Source organism: Trichosurus vulpecula, chromosome 1 (genome assembly GCF_011100635.1).
Source record: "Trichosurus vulpecula isolate mTriVul1 chromosome 1, mTriVul1.pri, whole genome shotgun sequence".
In the NCBI taxonomy this organism is placed as follows: Eukaryota; Metazoa; Chordata; class Mammalia; order Diprotodontia; family Phalangeridae; genus Trichosurus; species Trichosurus vulpecula.
In genome coordinates this window covers 59889669-59909808 of record NC_050573.1, presented here as the reverse complement: position 1 = coordinate 59909808, position 20140 = coordinate 59889669, and the positions used below count along the sequence as shown (strand labels likewise).

Genomic DNA, 20140 nt, shown 5'->3' with positions numbered 1-20140 from the left:
ATTTGCTCTCGTTTTCTTTTGTTGTTTTGTTTTGTTTCTTCTTTCTCATGGTTCCTCCCATTAGTTCTAATTCTTCTTTACATTATGACTAATGTGAAAATATGTTTAATATGAATGTATAAGTAGTGCCTATATCAGATTGCACACTGTCTTGGGGAGGGGAGAAAATTTAAAACTCAAAATCTTATGGAAGTGAATGTTGAAAATTAAAAATAGAGGGGGGGAGCCAAGATGGTGGCTGGAAAGTAGGGACTTGCTTAAGCTCTTCCCCAAATCCCTCCAAACACCTATAAAAATGGCTCTGAACAAATTCTAGAGCTGTGGAATCCACAAAATATCAGAGGGAAGCAGGTCTCCAGCCCAGGACTTCCTGGATGGTTGCTGGGAAGGGTCTATAGCACGGTACTGGGAGTGGAGCACAGCCCAGCGTGGGCTGAACCAGGACAGGCCAGACCAGGAGTCGGCCCAAAGAAGGCCTTAGGGCCATGAATCATTGAGCTGTGGCAGTTACCAGACTTCTCAACCCATAAACACCAAAGACCATGGAGCAGGTTAGTGGGAAAACTGCTAGATTGGGTTAGAGAGTGGTCCCTGCCCCAGCCCTGGGGGTGGTGGAGGTGGTGTGTGGTGGTAACAGAAGCAGCAGGAAGCTCCTGTGGCTGCTTCCAGAGCTCCAGCAACAGCTGCTTCTGAAGTCCCTGGCTCACATGTTGGGAAGAATCAAATGGCAGACCAGAGCAGGAGTGCCCGACTTGCTTTGCCCTGCTTGGATCTGGGTCGCAATCCAGGTTGGCAGTTCTTGGGGGAGGAGGAGAGCTGCTATGGCAGAGCTTGCGGTGACAGCAGAGTAGAAGTAGCTCAGAAAACAGCAGCACAGCCCCTAAAGCTTGGGACAAAGCACTCTCTACTGGTCATACCCTGACAAAAAGCTCAAAGGTCAAGTAGTTGACTGGGAACATGGCCAGGCAGCGAAAAAGGACACAGACTCAGACTCTAGGATCTTTTTTTGGTGACAAGATCAAAACATACATCCAGAAGAAGTCAACAAAGTCAAAGAGCCTACATCAAAAGCCTCCAAGAAAAATATCAATTGGTCTCAGGCTGTGGAAGAGCTCAAAAAAGATTTGGAAAAATAAGTAAGAGAAGTAGAGGAAAAATTGGGAAGAGAAATGAGAGAGATGCAAGAAAACCATGAAAGACAAGTCAATGACTTGCTAAAGGAGACCCAAAAAAATACTGAAGAAAATAACACCTTAAAAAATAGACTAATCCAAATGGCAAAAGAACTCCAAAAAGCCAATGAGGAGAAGAATGCCTTGAAAGGTAGAATTAGCCAAATGGAAAAAGAGGTCCAAAAGACCACTGAAGAAAATACCACCTTAAAAATTAGATTTGAGCAAGTGGAAGCTAGTGACTTTATGAGAAATCAAGATATTATAAAACAGAACCAAAGGAATGAAAAATGGAAGACAATGTGAAATATCTCATTGGAAAAACCACTGACCCGGAGAATAGATCCAGGAGAGATAATTTTAAAATTATTGGATTACCTGAAAGCCATGATGAAAAAGAGAGCCTAGACATCATCTTTCAAGAAATTATCAAGGAAAACTACCCTGATATTCTAGAGCCAGAGGGTAAAATAGAAATTGAAAGAATCTACCAATCACCTCTTGAAAAAGATCCCAAAAGGAAAACTTCTAGGAATATTGTAGCCAAATTCCAGAGTTCTCAGGTCAAGGAGAAAATATTGCAAGGAGCCAGAAAGAAACAATTTGAGTATTGTAGAAACACAATCAGGATAAGACAAGATCTAGCAGCTTCTACCTTAAGGGATTGAAGGGCTTGGAATATGATATTCCGGAGGAAAGAAAGTAGGATTAAAACCAAGAATCACCTACCCAGCAAAACTGAATATCATGCTCCAAGGCAAAATATGGATTTGCAATAAAATAAAGAACTTTCAAGCTTTCTCAGTGAAAAGACCAGAACTGAATGGAAAATTTGACTTTCAAGCACAAGAATCAAGAGAAGCATGAAAAGGTAAAGAAAAAAGAGAAATCATAAGGGACTTACTAAAGTTGAACTATTTTATTTACATTCCTGCATGGAAAGATGATGTGTGTAATTCATGAGACCTTTCTCAGTATTAGGGTAGTTGAAGGGAATATACATATATATAGACAGAGGGCACAGGGTGAGTTGAATATGAAGGAATGATATCTAAAAAAATAAAATAAAATTAAGGGATGAGAGAGGAATATATTGAGAGAGGGAGAAAGGGAGAGATAGAATGGGGTAAATTATCTCACATAAAAGTGTCAAGGAAAAGCAGTTTGTTGGAAGGGAAGAGGGGGCAGGTGAGGGGGAATGAGTGAATCTTGCTGTCATAGCATTTGACTTCAGGAGGGAATAACGTACACACTCAATTGGGTATCTTACCTCACAGGAAAGTAGGGGGAAGGAGATAAAAAGGGGGGATGATAGAAGAGAGGGCAGATAGGGGAAGGAGGTAATCAAAGGCAAGCGATTTTGAAGAGGGACAGGGTCAAGGGAGAAAATTGAATAAAGAAAGACAGGATAGGATGGAGGGAAATACAGTTAGTTTTTACTCACAACGTGAGTATTGTGGAAGTGTTTTACATAATGATACACATGTGACCTATGTTGAATTGTTTGTCTTCTTACGGAGGGTGGGTGGGAAGGGAAGAGGAGAGAGAATTTGGAACTGAAAGTTTTAAAATCAGATGCTCAAAAGAAAAAGTTGTTTTTGCATGCGACTGAGAAATAAGATATATAGGGAATGTAGCATAGAAATCTATCCTGCCCTACAAGAAAGTAAGGGGAAAAAGGGATGGGGGGGGAGTGGGGTGACAGAAGGGAGGGCTGACTGGGGAACAAGGCAATCAGAATATATGCCATCATGGAGTGGGGGAGGGTAGAAATGGGGAGAAAATTTTTAACTCAAAATCTTGTGGAAATCAATGTTGAAAACTAAAATATTAAATAAATAACAAAATAAATTGAAAAAATAAAAATTTAAAAAAGAAAACTAAAAATAAATTATTTTTTAAAAAGAAAGAAATCATGCAAAAAATAAAAAATAAAGCTTTCAGATGAAGAAATCAAAGCTATCTATAGTCACATAAAAATTCTCTAAATCATTATTGATTAGAAAAATACAAACTAAAACAACTCTGAGGTACTGCCTCATACCTATCAGATTGGCTAATATGACAAAAAAGGAAAATGATATATGTTGGAGGGCATGTGGTGGAATTGTGAAATGATCCAACCATTCTGGAGAACACTTTAGAACAATGCCCAAAGGGCTATAAAACTGTGCATGCCCTCTGATCCAGCAATACAACTGCTAGGTCTATATCCCAAAGAGATTTTCTTAAAAAGGGAAAGGGACTTACTTATACAAAAAATATTTACAGCAGCTCTTTGTGTGGTGGCTAAGAATTGGAAATTGAGGGGATGTCCATCAATTGGGGGATGACTGAACAAGTTGCGGTATATGATTGTGATGGAATGTTATTGTGCTATAAGAAATAACAAGCAGCATAATTTCAGAAAAACCTGAAAAGACTTAAATGCAGTGAGCAGAACCAGGAGAGTGTTATACACACTAATATTGTGCAACGAAGAATTGTGAATGATTTAGCCATTCTCAGCAATACAGTTATCGAACACAATCCCAAGGGACTCATAATGAAACAAGCTATCTGCCTCCAGAGGAAGAACTGTTATTATCTGCATACAGACTGAAGCATTACTATTTTCACTTTTCTTTCTTTCTTTTTTCCTTTCTTCCTTTCTTTCCTTTTTTCCTTCTTTCCTTCCTTCCTTCCTTCCTTCCTCCTTTTTTCTCTTCTTCCTTCCTTCCTTTTTCTCTCTCACTTTTCTTCTTTATTTCTGTTTTTTTCTTGTATAAAATTACTAATATGGGAATATTTTACATGATTGAACACATATAAACCTATATCAGATTGCTCATTGTCTCAGGAAGGGGACAGGGGAGGGAGGGGTAGAATTTGGAACTCAAAACTTAAAAAATGTTAATAATTGTTTTAACATGTAATCGGAGTAAAAAGTTATATACATACATATATACATAGTGGGCGTATATATGTACACACACATATATATGCGTGTGTGTGTGTGTGTATGTGTGTGTGTATAACAACTATGCGGCTGTGACCCCAGGAGTGGAGCAGTGTCTCACTTCCAGCCTCCAGCTCAGTCTGAAGCTTGAAGTAGAATAACTAGGGAAGGAATCCTAGAACAATGGAGTACCTGAAGTTCATCTGATAGTGGCTGAGTCTAGCAACTATCTACTGCAACTCCAACCTAAAGCAAACCCACAGATATCCAAACAGGATGTAGACCCCAAAACAATAGAAGGGACTTTCCCTAAGTAAGCACCTGCACAGTAATAGCAAAAGCTGTCCTTATGATGAACTTATGACATAGAGAGCTTTGTTATAATACCATTATCAATGGATTTTTCTGTATGCATTCTGGGTAATCACACGAGCAGTTCCACTGTGGCTGGAACCCCTCCCATGTTACTTAATCCCTTAACAAACCCCTCCTGCCTTTTTAATATTCATAATTTCTGTTATGTAATTGCATCTTTTCCCTATAAAAATCTATCTTGCTTTTTCTGAAGTTGCCGATTCCTTTTGGAACTTACTCTGCTTCACGAGAGGCGTCGATCTCAATAAATGTCTATACTTGGAGTAGAGGTAGTCTGACTGAATTCTTTGAGATGGTTCCACCACAATACATCATGAAACTGCAACAAAATTACAGTCAGCTTACGCCTTGGTAGTCTTGGGTTGGTTTTCATTTCTTCCTTAGAAAAAGGGGAATTTTTGACAAGTCCACTTATTTTAGTACTTCTCTTTGATGTAGGGAAAAAGCTTTGAAGAAACCTACCTTTAGAAGTCCTAGTAATCCTGTGAGCTTGGTCAGGTCCTACTACCTACTACTTACCACCTACTACCTACCTCACAAGACCATTGTGAAGAAGACCATTGTAAATCTCAAAGCTCCATAGAAATGTGAGGTAATAACATTGTTTCATAATTTACATTGACTGAGTTGATTTTTCTGGATATCGCTGCATTTAAAACAATGAATACTTTTTATGTCTCCATAGGGTAGGACCTTAGACACCATTTAGTCCAAAGTCTTCATATTTGGGGAAACAGAGGCCTACAGAGGGGTATAGAGTCCTGATTCAAATCCGTGTCCCTTTTCTAAAATCAGTGCTCTTTCTCGTAACTCACTATCCAACAGTCATTATTAGATGCCCAGTAGTTCTGTGTCCCCAGTATTATCAAAGGCTATCAAAGACAAAAAATGACACAGTTCCTACCTTCAAGGAATTTTACAAAGGAAAAGCACATTTTAAGAAAGGTATTAAAAGCCTGGAATTAAGTCCTGCCTGGGACTCTTACTGTGATCTTCATTAGGCAAGTTACAACTTCTCAGTGCTTCCAGCCTCCCTAACAAATTGCAGAACAGGTGGGAAATTCCATCTGGGCAGGGAGTTTCCTCTGTGAAATCATGGATTTGGACAAAAGATTTGATAAACTAGACAGGGTCCAGAGGAGGAAGACAAGGGTGGTGAGGGGTCTGAACAGATCATACCTTATACAGATTCAGGCTCCAAATAAGGAAAACTTCCTAATCATCAGCTCTACTAAAATGAAAGAGGTTGCCTTAACCTAGGTAGCAGCTGGTAGGTTAGCCTCACAAAAAAGTTTTTAAGAACTTGTGGAACCTGAGGGCAGATTGAAGATACTTTTGCTTTATTTTTCTTGTTGTTGTTGGGGCTTTTTTGTTTGTTTTCTTTCATAGCATGACTTACCATGGAAATGTGTTTTGCATGACTACACATGCATAATCTATGTCAAATCGCTTGTCTTCTCAATGAGTGGGGAAATGGGAGAGAGGGAGATGATTTGGAACTCAAAATTTGAAAAAAGAATGCAAAAATTGTTTTTACATGTGATTGGGAAAAATAAAATATTACTTTTTTTTTTTTAAAAGGTCTTTTGACCACTTTGTCGAAGATATTTTTAAGAAGATTCTCTTGGTCTAGACGGACCCTGTGGTGGTACCTATAAACTCAAAATTCTGTGAAATTCCTCCCAACCATCCAGTGAGGTAGGCTGCCTCTTTTTATGTCCTATCTTTCATGGTGACATGCTTACCTAGGTTCTGGATAATGGACAATGCTCTCGTGCCTTCCCAATCACCAATGGAGTGAAATAAGGCTGTGTGCTTGCGCCCATGCCTTTTAGCATGAAGTTTTCAGCCATGTTGTCAAATGCTTTCAATGACGATGAACACGGCAAGGTCAGCTACCAATACTGTTGGTAAATTCTTCAACTTGAAAAGGTTACAAGCCAAGACCAAAGAGGAGGGAGTGTTGGTGCATGATTTTCTGTTTGCAGATGATTGTACACTCAATGCAGCCTCTGAAGCTGAGATGTAACAAAGTATGGATCTACCCTCTGCTGCTTGTGCTAATTTTGGCCTAACAATTAACACCAAGAAAACACAGGTGCTCCTTCAGCCACCACCACACCATCCATACATGGCAAATGGAGAAGTTTTGAATGCTGTGGATAAGTTCACTTACCTTGGTAGTATACTTTCCAGGGATGTACACATTGATAATGCGGTTGAGGCACCCTTTGCCAGAGCTAGCTCAGTATTTGGGAGGAAAGTATGAGAGAAAAGAGGTATTAGACTATCAAACTGAAAGTCTACAGAGCTGTTGTGCTGACCTCATTGTTGCATGCCTGTGAAACCTGGACAGTCTACCAGCGTCATGCCAGGAAACTGAATCACTTCCATTTGGATAGTCTTGGGAAGATTCTGAAGATCACCTGGCAGGATAAGGTACCAGACACTGAGGTCCTTTCTCAAACTAAACTGCCAAGCATTCAAACTCTGCTTCAGAGAGCGCAACTCCAATAGGCTGGCCACCTTGTTCAAATGCAAAATGTTCCCTTTTATGAAGAACTCACATAGGGCAAGCGTTCGCATGGTGATCAGAAGAAGAGATACAAGGACGCTCTCAAGGTCTCTCTTAAGAACTTTGGAATTGACTGCATGACATGGGAGATGCTGTCAGAGGATTACTCAGCATGGCATACCAACATCAGGGAAAGTTCTGTGCTCCATGAGCAAAGCAGAATTGAAACAGCACAAAGTAAACGCAGGATGTGCTAGTTTGGAGCCTAACCTGTGGTAGAACATTCAGAGCTCCTATTGGTCTGATCAGTCACAGCTGGACACATGGAAACTTGACATAGCATAGTGATGTCATTTTGGTCCTCTTCCAGAAGGAAGGACAACAACCAACCAATCTTTCACCATTAGAACATAAGCTCTTTGAGGGTAAGTTTCCTCTTATTTGCTTTTTGTGTCCCTAGCGCTTAGCATAGGGTAAAAACTTAAAGAACCCTGTCTCCTCTGTGTTATTGAACATATCACTTATCCTTTCGGAAACCCAGTAAAATAAGAATAGTAAAATGAGAATAATATATTATCTAATTACACAGCAGTTGTTATGAGGCTCAAATGGGATAATTTCATGCAATGTGCTTTGCAAATTTCAAATATTTATATATATTAATATACAGTATGCAAATATATTATACATGTATTATAAATACAAATAAATTTAAAATAGACATTTATATTGCATTTATTTATATATCATATAAATATAAATTATATAAATAATATATAAGTATTTATATATTATATAGTAGAAATTATATAGTATATATGAACATAAAATGTCTATATATTACATAATCATAAATTATACAAATGTCACTTAATTTTAGAGTATACATTTAACAAATGAGGAAAACGAGGTTTAGAGCCTGAAGACCATAAGGGCCTAGACAGCAGGGACGGTTGATCTTTTGTGTGTCTGTCTTGGTATCCTCAGTGCCTGTCGGGGATTGCCTCATACATAAACGCCGCTTAATAAAATGCTCTTTGAGTCGAACTGAATTTAGACTGAAAGTTGAGTTGCCCAAAGTTACAGTTAAAGTGTTAGTAAAGAACGTCCCCAGCCCAGGGCCGACGTGAGCAGATGCACGTGACCGAATTCGTCACAGAATAATAGCGAGAATGAGGTCATTCTTTGGGGAAAAAAAAGAGCCGGGCGGGGGAGGAGGGAGAGGAGAGGATGGAGTCTCCCTCCGTCCCACAATGCAACACTCCGGTCCTCCTCTCTATGGTCAATAAAACGTAAAGCATGAAACCGAGACTCCAAAGGCAGACAGCCTACTTCCGGTCGGTGAAGAGTAGGGCTTCCGCCCAGGCCTTCTCTCTGCCTAATCCAGGGCCCGTCGTCATCTGCGCCTGCGCCGCGAGTCTTTAGGACGAGGCCCGCGAGAACCGCGAGGGGGCGGAGCCGGGCACGGCCTCCGCGCCATCGCCATGGCAGAGGGGAAGAGGCGGGACGGCCGGCGAGGTGCGCAGGCGTCCGCGCAGGCGCAGCAGGCGGCAGAGCGGTGTCGGAGGCTCGGCTGCTTGTTAAGGTGAGTGGCGGCTGCAACGCCGGCGGCCGCGGAGGAGCTGAGGGCGGGGAGGTCGCGACACCCTTACCCCTCAGCTGGAGGTGCCGGAGCCGTGCGCCGCTGCCTGCACTTCCCCGCGCGTCCTCTCTGGCCGGCTCCCCGAGGCGAGCGGGCGGGCGGGAGGCAGCAGGGACAGAGGCCCCGGCCCAGGCTCTGGCTCCTCCGGTGGAAGGCAGTGGAGAAGCCGCGGCCTCTGCAGGAGGGCGAAGGTCCGCGCTCCCCGAGCGGCGGGGTCAAGGGGGAGCCGGAGGACTGAGCAAGGGCTCATTTCTCCCCTTTCCCCAGAGCCGGTGAATCTTCTTCCTAGGTAGTGGAAGGGACCTTGGGGGCCCCAGGTCAACCCCCTTCTTTTACAGAGGAGGAGACCGAGGCCCAGAGAGGCTAAGGGACTTGTCCAGGGTCTCCCCCGCCTGCGGGAGGATGGAGCTACTCAGCCCACATTCGAACCCGGGGCCTCGGACCCCCTAGTCCAAAGATCTTGCCACTGTACTCAGCTCTCTCCTGTGAGGTGGGTAGGGCCAGAACTCCCCTTCGTAGCGTTAGTTGAGGAAACTGAGGCACAGGGACAGGAAGGGACTTGCCCAAGGTCATGCAGCTATTAAGTAGTAAACCTCTAGCGCTTAAACCTAAGTCTTAGAATTCCGAGTTCTCTTTTCCATCTTAGGCTCTAATACACGTTAAAAAAAAAAAACAAAAAAAACCCCAAAAAGTCCTTCCTGGGACGATGGTCTCAGTAGTTTGTACTGCTGCGCTTTGAAAGCCCTGTGCAGGTGTGTTATCTCATTGGGTGCTCATAGCACCCCTGTGAGGTAGGAGGGGCTGGCTGTCCCATTGGGCACATGAGGACACGGAGACTCAGAGACATGAAGCGTGTTACCAGGGGTCCCTTAGCCGGTAAGTGGCGGAGCCAGACCTCACAAGCTGTGTTAGCTCGAAGTCCAGCGCTATTTCTTTTTTTTTTCTTAATTTTTTATTTCTTTTAATTTTAAATTTTTAAATTTTTTTTTTCCCAGCGCTATTTCTAACACAACTACCACACTGCTCAAACGAGGAACGTGCTGTTCATTTAGGCAATCTGTGAGAAGGGGGAGTTAGGACTAAGGGGATTGCTTGTCGACAATAGGTGAGGCAGAAATCAAGAAAGTTTAAGTGGGATGGAAGTCTTTTTATAGTCAGCAGATTTTGTTGTCCTTTGAACTTTTTGAACGGCTGATGGACAGGCATAGAAAAGACATTGGTTTGTTTCCTCCAGGAACAGAGGAATTATATATTCCTTTTTTTTTTTTTTAAAGGTAGTCGGGGTTAAGTGACTTTGACATGAACTCAAGTCCTCCTGACTCCAGGGCTAGTGCGCTACCCACTTCACCGCCTAGCTGCCTCATTAACATGTATTCCTTCAACTTTAGCAAGCCTTCATTGGCTTCAGCTATGGCTAAATCCTAGGATGGTAGAGATCGTCAGTTTCATTCCCCTCATTTTAGAGATGAGGACACTGATGCCCACAGAGAGTGATGGCACTTGCTGAAGGCCACATTGCTAGTAAGTTTCAGAGCTAGGATAATACACATCCTGTGATTATAAATCCACTACTCCTACTACATCATGTTGTGGAAATAAAAAGAGAATAAGATTCCCTCTGTCAGGGTACTGACAATCTCAGGAAGGACAAAAGTTAAATTGTAACAATAACAACATACGATTTAAAGGGGTGCCTTCTTTTCTGATCTCAAAGGTATATGGGACAGTGAGGACCACCAGAATTTGGCTGGGTAATATATATATGTTCATGCTTAGTGTCCTGAACCTATTAGAGTAGTTGAAAGGCTGACCCTGCTTCCCATGGTCATCAGTTGTATTCCAGAGCCATTCATAGTTCTGGTGATTTTTAAAATAATTGATAAAGTTATGTTCTCATGGAGTTATAACAGAACTTTAAAGTTGCAGAGGCTCTTAGAGATCGTGGAGTATCATAGATTTAGCACCTATAGAGATCTAGTCCAACCCTCTCACTTTTCAAATGATGAAATTGAAGCCACTCGGGCAATAAGCTCCTGAGCTGCCCGATTTGAATTCAGGTCTTCTGACTCCAAACATAGCTCTTGACCCCATCCCATAATCAGGTGATTGTGGTAGCTCTCCAACCTATTTTGCTCTCTTCTGCCTCCTGCCGCTTTGTAGTCTGTACAACAGCATTGTGTAATGCATAGAGCTTGTAGGAGCTAGAACACTTGAGGTTGAGTGTTGACTTGGCTTCTTCCAACTGTCTGAATGTGGGAAAGTAAACTTCATTTTCCTCACTAGGAAAATGGAGGGTAATAATCCTTGAGCTAATTCCCTTTGAAGCCTTGTCCTGGCCTGATGTGTAGTCCAGGTTCTGCCCTAGCTGTGCGACTTTGAGCCACACTTTGGTTTCTTCATTGTTGAGATTGCTAAATTGAGAGAATTTCTAAAAGAGCCCCTTCCTTCTTCAGGATTCCAAGAACAACAGTTTGATATATTTTACCTTAACCTTAAATTTTATGTTCTTGGGTTGAAGGTTTTAAAAGAAATGGAAAGGTTCACGGACTCTAAAGAACTTTTTGGTTTTTAGTGTATGTTTCTGGTAGAATTGTCTGCACTAAGCTCTCCTGTTTGACTGATAGCAACTGTTTAAATGCTTTCTGGGAATAGCTGAAGCCGTTTAAAAATTGCCAGCAGATACTTTAAAAAGCATCCTCTGTGTTGCAGAGCATTGACTTAATGCTGAGAAAGAGTCAAAGTTTAGATAATCATAAAAAAATGGAAAAATAGCATGTATATACACACATAGTGGGCATGTTACACACAAATAATAGGTATCTTGAGGAGTTTCCTTGAAAATACTCTGCCCTGCCCCCCTCCATTGGCCAAAAAATTTTTTAAAATAATAGATAAAGTTATGTTCTCATGGAGTTATAACAGAAGTTTAAAGTTGCAGAGGCTCTTAAAGATCGTAGAGTATCATAGATTTAGAACCTATAGCTCTCACAGGGAGAGGCAAGCCTAGAGGAGTGGAAAAGGGCCTTGGATTATAAGTGAGGAGAATGTGGTACACATGCCACCTCTTTCCCTAATTTATGGTATATCCTTCGATATCAGTTCCTCTCTGTGGGTCTCAAGTTTCCTTATCTTGTAAAATAAAGGAAGTTGGACTGGATGACCTCTCTAAGGTCCTTTCCAGCTCTATAAACCGCCTTTCTAGGAACTAGCATTAATTCTTCTTTTTAAAAATGACCTCTGGAATGAACGTATTAATGTTAGTGAGATTGGGAGATGTATACTTAGTGGTCTAGATGTTTAAAGTGCTAAAGTTCTTCTTTTAGGAAGTCATTTTATACAACTCCTTTGAAATCTCTTGTTCCTGCTTATAAATAGTATTCATGGATTTGTAATTTAATCAATGTAGGTACTCATGTCTCTTTGCAGATTGCAAACCATTCATGCCTTTTTGTCCCATATGATAACTCTTGTCTGTGTCTTTTCATAAAGGATCCATGCAGTGAACTAGAAGCTTTCATGGATGCCAATCTAACACTTGAACTGTTTATCTCCTATTTCTTGCCCTAGCTTAGGCATTGTTACCTATTTTTGTGTCATAGCCTGCCTTGGCAATCTGGTGAAAGCATGGGTCCCCCCTCCCCCTTCTCAGAATGACATTTTACAAAAAAACCACTAATTATGTTGAAATACGCATCAAAATATTTTTTAAAATGTTCATGTGACTTGCCCCTGCCCACTGCTCTTTCCCTTCCAACGTAAGACCCTTTGCTGTAGCTGTCTGACTGGCTGTGTTTCCTAGCCATACCTTTCCTTGATATCTTTCCATTAGCTGTGAAGGTTTGTAATTTTGTGAAATCCTCAACCAGAATGACAGATACAATCTATTAGGGGCATGTAGTGCTCAGAGGATCTGATGAGGGATAGAAGATGGAATTACATAGTCTTGGGGTTTGTTTCCTCCCTTTCCCCTCCCTTCTTCCCATGAGTATCTTCTACTTGGATTTCCAGAGAAGATGAGTTCATTCGGTAAACTCACCAAAAGGGTTTCTTCCTTTCTTAACAATGTGCTGGTATTTTCAGTTGTGGAACACCTACCCAAATAAACATTGGAAGCAAAAGTAACACTTTCATAAATTATTTTTTTCTTTTTAGTTCTGTTTTCATTCTTTCATCATTACAGTTACTCTGTGTAGCCTTTTACATATGTGCACACATTACAACCACTTTGTTAGCTCAGTGGTGCATTTCACCAGGGAGAAAACTGGAGCTTAGCCTGTCATGTAGCTTATGTTAGAGGCAGACACAAGACAGGAACCAGAGACATCCAACTTTTGAGTTCAGCATTCTTACCACAGTGCTCCACTAGGGTTTGTACCCCTGTGATAGCTTGGCTATGTTTGTGAACAGGATATATGTGTGCCAAAACCTGTTTTTTGATTCAAGGAGTGTATATTAAGCACTGATGATATTTGTCAGATGATACAGTTTCTGTCCTCAAGGAACTTGTAAATTTAATAATTATATCAAATAAGTTTAATTATGATGCAAGTTGGAACAAGAAAACAAAACAAGATGCATAGAAGGGTTCAAGTAGAGAAACTTAAGGAACTTGAAAGAGGGAAGAAACAACTCTTCCAGGAGTTACTAGGGAAGGTTTTAGCAAGGAGATGACCTCTAAGTTGTGGCCTAAAGAAGGGAAGGATCTTGACAGGTGGCAACGTGTAGGGATTCCATTTCAGACATAGGGATGTCATGAGCAAATGCATAATGGCTGTGACCAAAGGAAGATGGCTTTTAGTTTAATTTGGCTGGAATAGAGAGCACATAAACAGGAGTAATTTGAAATAGAGCTGGAAAAGTAGGATGCGCACTGTGAAGAACCTTGATTGCCAGAGTAAAGGCAGTAGGAGTCACTGCAGGTTCTTGGTCAGAGGAGTGATGTGATCAGATTTGTTAAATTAGAAGTACTACTTTGCTACCTGTGTGGAAAATGATGCAAGAGGAGAGACGGGGGAGGGAAATGATAGGAGGCCATTGTAATAATCTCGGGGAGAGAAGATCAGAGTTGGAACGATGTTGGTGGGTAGTGGAGAAGATTGCCACTGTTAGGATTTGGCAACTAATTGGATGGTGGGGATGAGGAATAGAAGACTCCAATGTTTTGAGCCTGAATGAGCTGAAACTGTAGGTGTTGACCATCTTAATTGAAATTATTTAACATTCCTCTAGTTCTTGGTTTCTCCAAGAAAAAGGTTCTCCCATAAGGATCTTTAGATTTCTCTTTCCTTGACAGAACTGGAAGGTCATTTCCTCTTTTTTTTCATTCACTCCAGGCCTTGTTAGAAGACTTTCTCTTGATCTCCTATCGGCAACAGTCACTTTTTCTGCTTTTTGGCTGGCTCTTGAGTAGGGCAGAATTTAAAAAGTTGTAAGTGGGTCATGACTTCCCTTTCTATAGTACCCACCTGATTCAGCGGTGGGATTGTATCATGTCACTAGCCTTCTGAACCAAGCAGCAGTTTGTTTAAGTTAGAACAGTATCTTACATTTCTGTAGAATCCTGCACCTGAAGATCACAGCATTAACGGCTGGAAGAAGCCTCAGAGATTATCCAGCCCCCTCATTTTACAGGTGAAAAAATGGAGACCCAGAGAAGTTAAGTGACTTGCCTAAGGTTATACAGGTAGTAAATAGAGCCAAGGTTCAAATTTAATTCCTAATATTTTACAAATTCATATTGTAGGTTATACATGAATTTGTGTGTAGATATATCCATTTATTGCTCATTTGTCCATCATTATCAAAAAGTGTGGTAGTATAAAGGTACCTAATAAGTGAAGTTTCCAGATAACTGAAATTTCCTTTTTTAAATTCCATTTACTTCAAAAGATTGATTTCATTGATGTGGGTTTTTCCCTTTCCAAAATAGATTGTAACCTTTCCACTCATTTTTAAGTCAACAAACATTTGTTGAACACTTATTATGTGCCAGGCACTGTGAAAGCTTAGGGGATACAAAAAAGGGTAAAACCTCGAGGAGTTCACATTCTAAAAGTGGAGACAACATTCAAACAACTATGAATATACAGGGTAAATTAAGGTATTAGATGATTTCATGAGTTTTATTGGCCAAAAAAGATCCATTCTGGTATTGAGCCTCTCCAGACTTAGCTAGTCTGACATTGGATGATAGATAACAGACTGCCACTGGCCACGTTTGAAATATTTCCATCTTGTTGGAACCTACCAAGGCTTGTACTTCATTTCCATGTTCTACAAAAACTTAGGGTTAGGTGCCATAATAAGTTTTCACCAGTACTCTTTTAAGTGCTAAAATGTTTTATTTTCATCATCTTGAGTAAAAATATTTATTGTATGTTTTCCTGCCTTAAAATTTTTTTATTGCTCTCTGTCTCTCTTTTTTTTTAATGTCTCCTACATTTCCCAATATGTCCATCCCCTCCAAGATAGCCATGCCTTATAAGAAAGACTAAAAAGAAGAAAACGTTGAGCAAAGCTAACCAATATATCAGCCAAGTCTGACAGATGTAGCGTTCCACACCTGTAATCCTTTACAAGAAAAAGGAGGGGAGAAGGTCATGCCTTCTCATATCTATTCTTTGAAGCTAGGTTTAGTTGCTGTAATTTTGCATCATTCAGTTTCAATTTTGTTGTTCCTTTTGTTTTGGTCATAGTCATTGTGTATGTAGCTTTCCTGGTTCTGCTTACTTTACTTTGCCTCAGTCCATGTAAGTCTTCCCAGGCCTCTCTGTATTTATCAGATTTATTTTTTTTTAACCACATTACATTCTTATACCATAAATGTTCCCCAGTTGATGGGCTTGTTTCCAGTTCTTTGGCACCATGAAAAGGGTTACTCTAAATATTTTGGTGACTCTTAAGATCTTTCTTCTTTTCATTGGCTGTTTGTTGTTGTTTGTCCTTCATTCTCTGAGGACCAGCATTTAGAACCAAACATGCCAAAACATGCAAGTGAATTGGATTTAAGTGAGGGAGGGCTGTGCAGAGTCACCAGCCTCACTTTCTCCTCCACAGCCATCTGGGTCCAGTGGCAAGATATAGATCAGGACAACTGGAGATGGCCCTGGATGCAGTAGGAGACTTTGGCTTTTTTAAGCCAAGATCTTTAACAGGTCTCAGTTTGACTGAGGCAACACCCATTCAATGATTAAGGCTAGGTAAGAAATGAGGCAGAGAATGGCCTCTTTTACCTACTCCAAAAAAAAAATCAATCTTAGAGGGGAAGACTCTCAGGGTTTCTGACCAAAACAGAAACAATTGCTATTTATATTCACTCTGAGCCAGTCAAGGTCCAAACCATGACCAAGTGGGGCTTGGCTTGGGACCTATTGTTGGCCAATCCTCAGCAGCCAGAGTGAATTGGGTTTAAGGCATGGTTCTTAAGAAAGAAATCTAGCTAGTAAGCCCCAAAATATCTTGAGGTTTCAGTGATCAAAGTTTACATTCTTTTGAACAGAGCACCTTCAGGTAAGGGTAAGGTACCCTGTGTGGACAGAGGGAAGAGAAGGGAAGGAAAAGAAGAAAGAAGGAAGGAAGGAGAGAGGGAGCTTTGCTGGCCAACTGGCCAGTTCCAGTTGGGTTCCCAGTGGGGCAGCTCCTACTGCTACTCTCATCATTTGGATACTTAGGTGATCTCTGGGTTAAAGAAAAAGTATGGACCTTTCAGTCATTTTCTTAGCATAATTCCAAATTGTTTTCCAGAACTTAATCTAAAATTTGTAGAAATGCTAGTAGGACAGCACAATCTAATCAGAAAATAACATTTTTAGCTTCAAGTATAGTAGTTATACCAAGAAGAGAAGTTGCCTTCTTTTTTATAGATTAGTAACTTGGCTGAATCAATTCACAGATCTGTAAATAGTGTGTTAGTGTGCCTGTCTTTCCATACCCTCTCCTACATTTTCTATTCCAGTCTTTTTTCATTTTTTCCAGTTTGTTGGGTATGAGTTATCATTAGGGATTTGAAACAGTCTTTCATACAGTTGCTAATAACTTGGAATTAATCTTTTGAATCAGCCAGTAAACATTTATTAAACACCTATTATATGCCAAGCAATTGCTAAGTGCTGAAGAACCATTTGTTGATATCTATTGCCCACTTATCCATGGGGGGATGAGTTTGGTTTTATTATATTTGCATTGTTTCTTTGTGTATTAGATAGCTGACCTTTATCAGAGAGATGTGATGCAAGGGGCATTTGCTGGTTTTTCAAAGATGAGGATTTTTCGAGGATGGGGTTTGTTTGTAGGCAGTGGGGAAAGAGCCATATGAAGAGATTGAAGATGAAAGAATAGTGATGGTGGTAGGAGTAATCGATGGAAAATGGAATCAAATGTGCATGTAAAAGGATGGGTATTGGCATGGAGAAGGGCTACTTCTTTCTCTCAGACCTCAGTGAAATTAGAGATGGGAAAGGAAGATTTCTGAGTAATTCGAGATGAGATGGGAGAACACTGAGCTCTCATGAATGGCCTCAACTTTTTTGGTGAAGTATGAGTTGAGATGTTCAGCAGAGAAAGTGGGGGAGGGGAGTGCTGTGGGAAGCTTAAGGAGAAATGAGCTGCTTTGGGGAGGGGGAGAGTGGATTGATTAGAGGGGACTAGAATGATTCCTTAACAGAAGAGGTGGCAAGAATATGCAGAGGAACTGTACAAGAAAGAACTTAACATCACCGTTAACCATGATAATGTAATTACTGATCTAGAGCTATAAATTCTGGAGAATGAAGTCAAGTGGGCATTGCCAACAATAAGGCTAGGGGAGGTGATGGAATTCCAGCTGAGCTATGGTTGCTGTTAAAGTGCAGCGCTTATTACGCCAGCAAATTTAGAAAAGTCAACAGTGGCCGCAGGATTGTAAAAGATCAGTTTGTGTCCCAATCCTAAAGAAGGGCAATGCCAAGGAGTGTTCAAATTACCAAACAACTGAGTGCCTTTCTCGGGCCAGCAAGCTTATGCTTAAGAGTCTGCAAACTAGGCTTCAGCAATATGGGAACCAAGAATTACCAGAAATGCAGGCTGGTTTTCAGAGAAGCAGAGGAACTAAAGACCAAATTGCCAACATTCACTGGATTATGGAGAAAGCAAGGGAGTTCCAGAAAAACATCTACTTTTGCTTCATTGACTGCACTAAAGCCTTGGACTGTGGATCATAACAAAATGTGGCGAGTCCTCACAGAGATGGGAATACCAGCTCATCTTACTTGTCTCCTGAGGAACTTTGTTTGCAGGTCAAGAAGCAACATTGAGAACCAAACATGGAACAACCAGTTGGTTTAAGATTGGGAAAGGAATATGACAAGGCTGTATATTGTTACCTTATTTATTTAATTTATATGCAGAGTATATCATGTGAAATGCCAGGCTGGATGAATCAAAAGCTGGAATTAAGGTTGTTAGGAGAAATATCAATAATCTCAGATATGCAGACAGTACTACTCTGATGGCAGAAAGTAAAAGAAGAGTTAAGCCTTTTGATGAAAGTGAAAGAGGAGAGTGTAAAAGCTGACTTGAAGCTTAACTTTTAAAAAAATCTGAGATCATGGCAATAAGTTCCATCACTTCCTGGCAGATAAAGGGAGAAGTCAGATTTTACATTCTTGGACTCAGCTATCACTGTAGAAGGCGACTGCATCCATGAGATTAAACAGTGCTTGCTCCTTGGGAGGAAAGCCATGGCAAAGCTGGACAGCATACTAAAAGCAGATATATCACCTTGCCAACAAAGGTCCATGTAGTGAAAACTATGGTTTTTCTATTGGTAATGTATGGCTGGCTGTGAGAGTTAAACTGAAAGCTGAGCACTGCAGCATCATTGTTTTTGTATTGTGGTGCTGGAGAAAATTGTGATGTTGGAAAAGACTTTTGAGAGTACCTTCATCAATATTCAGAAAGAAATTAATTCAAACTACTCATTAGAAGGGCATATACTGAAGCTGAAGCTTCACTACTTTGGCCACATAATGAGAAGACAGGACTCAGATTGAAGATTGAAGGCAGCAGAAGCAGATGGCAGAAGATGAGATGGAGAGATAACATCATAGAAACAGTGAACATGAGCTTGCACAAACTTTGGGAGACAGTGGAAAATAGAAGGTCCTGGCATCCATGGGGTCACGAAGAGACAACAGCAACAAAGAACCTTTTGCACCAGTGAGATAAAAGTCTGGAAAAGATGCATGTTACCACCTTAAATGACTGCCAGAAGAGTTTCAACTTTATTTAGAGGCAGTCGGGTCCCTCTTTCACTAAGTATGGCCATATTTTCCTGCTTTTTCTTTTGCTCTCTGCCTCAGACATTTCTAGACCATTTTTGTCTAATCTTTCCTTTGTCCCTTTTACTTCCTACCTTGTATTTTTTTCCTACTTTTTATATTTTACTTCTGTGTATGGTAGTGTTCTTGTTCAGTAGGATATAAATTTCTTGAAGCAGTTTTTCATTTTTCTCTTTGTATCTATCACAGTACCTTGTATCTAGCAAGCTTTTAACATGTTTATAAATTGAATTGAATTAAACTTTTCCCTGTAACCACTGCTCATAAAACATTTAATACAATGGGTCTTCTTGGCCTTCATTCTACTTAGTGCTGGGATAGTTTGGAAAGGATCTAAGTCCTCTCATATTCGTCCTCCCCTGTTTGAAGTGCCACATGGCCTGGTGCTGCTTTGGCAGCTTGGCTGGTGTGAGGCTTAGACACAATATAGCTGGGATTATGTCTTGTCATCTTGGAAAATTCACATAAGCGTCTTGACGACTGTCTAGAAAGTTAGTTTTGGCTGATGTGACAGCTTTTTAAAAGACTTACCTGGGTAAGGTCTTTTTTGGGTACAAAGTTCCTTCTATCTGGTATAGAAAAGCTTTTAGAAGATAATAGCTAGCATTTATACAGGGCTGCAAGGGTTGAAAAGTATTTTCCATATCTTATCCCTGCAAAGACCCTGTGAGATAGGTCCTTTAGTTTTTATTATCCCCATTTTCCAGATCAGGAAACTGAGCTTCATGAAGATTAAATGATTTGGTCTTGGTTACACAGCTAGGGTACACATATTATCAAAAGCAAGATTTGATCCTAGGTCTCTTAGGAATCTCAAGTTCTGTGCTTTCCACTATGCCTACATGCCTCCTAAAAAAATACTTATGTGTCTTATTTATAAAAATCGAGTCCCCAGCTATTTTTAAAAATAAGTTTATTGAATTCTTTTTTATATCCTCAGCATTTCCTTGAGTAACTCTCTTCTCCTATATAACAATAAAAAAAAAGAAAAGAAAAAATAATAAAATTGATCAGTACATTGAAAAAGTCAATATTTGCAGTGTATCATACTCAGAGACATTCAACCTTTGCAAAAGCATGGGGTGGGTGTGTTTTCCCTTATGTCTTCCTTTAAGTCATCCTTGTTCTTTGTAATTTTGCAACATTCATACTTGATTTTTTTATTGTGGTCTTTCTGTTTGC

The 20140-nt window shown here is 40.5% G+C and overlaps 1 protein-coding gene across 6 annotated transcripts in view; it reads left to right on the top strand.

Moving 5' to 3' along the window:
• The first annotated feature begins 8199 nt into the window (after positions 1–8199).
• Positions 8200–20140, top strand: part of SGTA (small glutamine rich tetratricopeptide repeat containing alpha) — a 44517-nt gene continuing 32576 nt past the window's right edge. The window contains exon 1 of one of the 6 annotated variants that reach the window (XM_036769468.1): positions 8200–8585. The gene's annotated coding sequence lies outside the window, so the exon portion shown is untranslated. Of the gene's footprint in view, positions 9133–9447; positions 9519–20140 lie in introns of those variants that run through there. The other 5 variants (XM_036769457.1, XM_036769467.1, XM_036769462.1 and 2 more) reach the window with 5 other exon arrangements.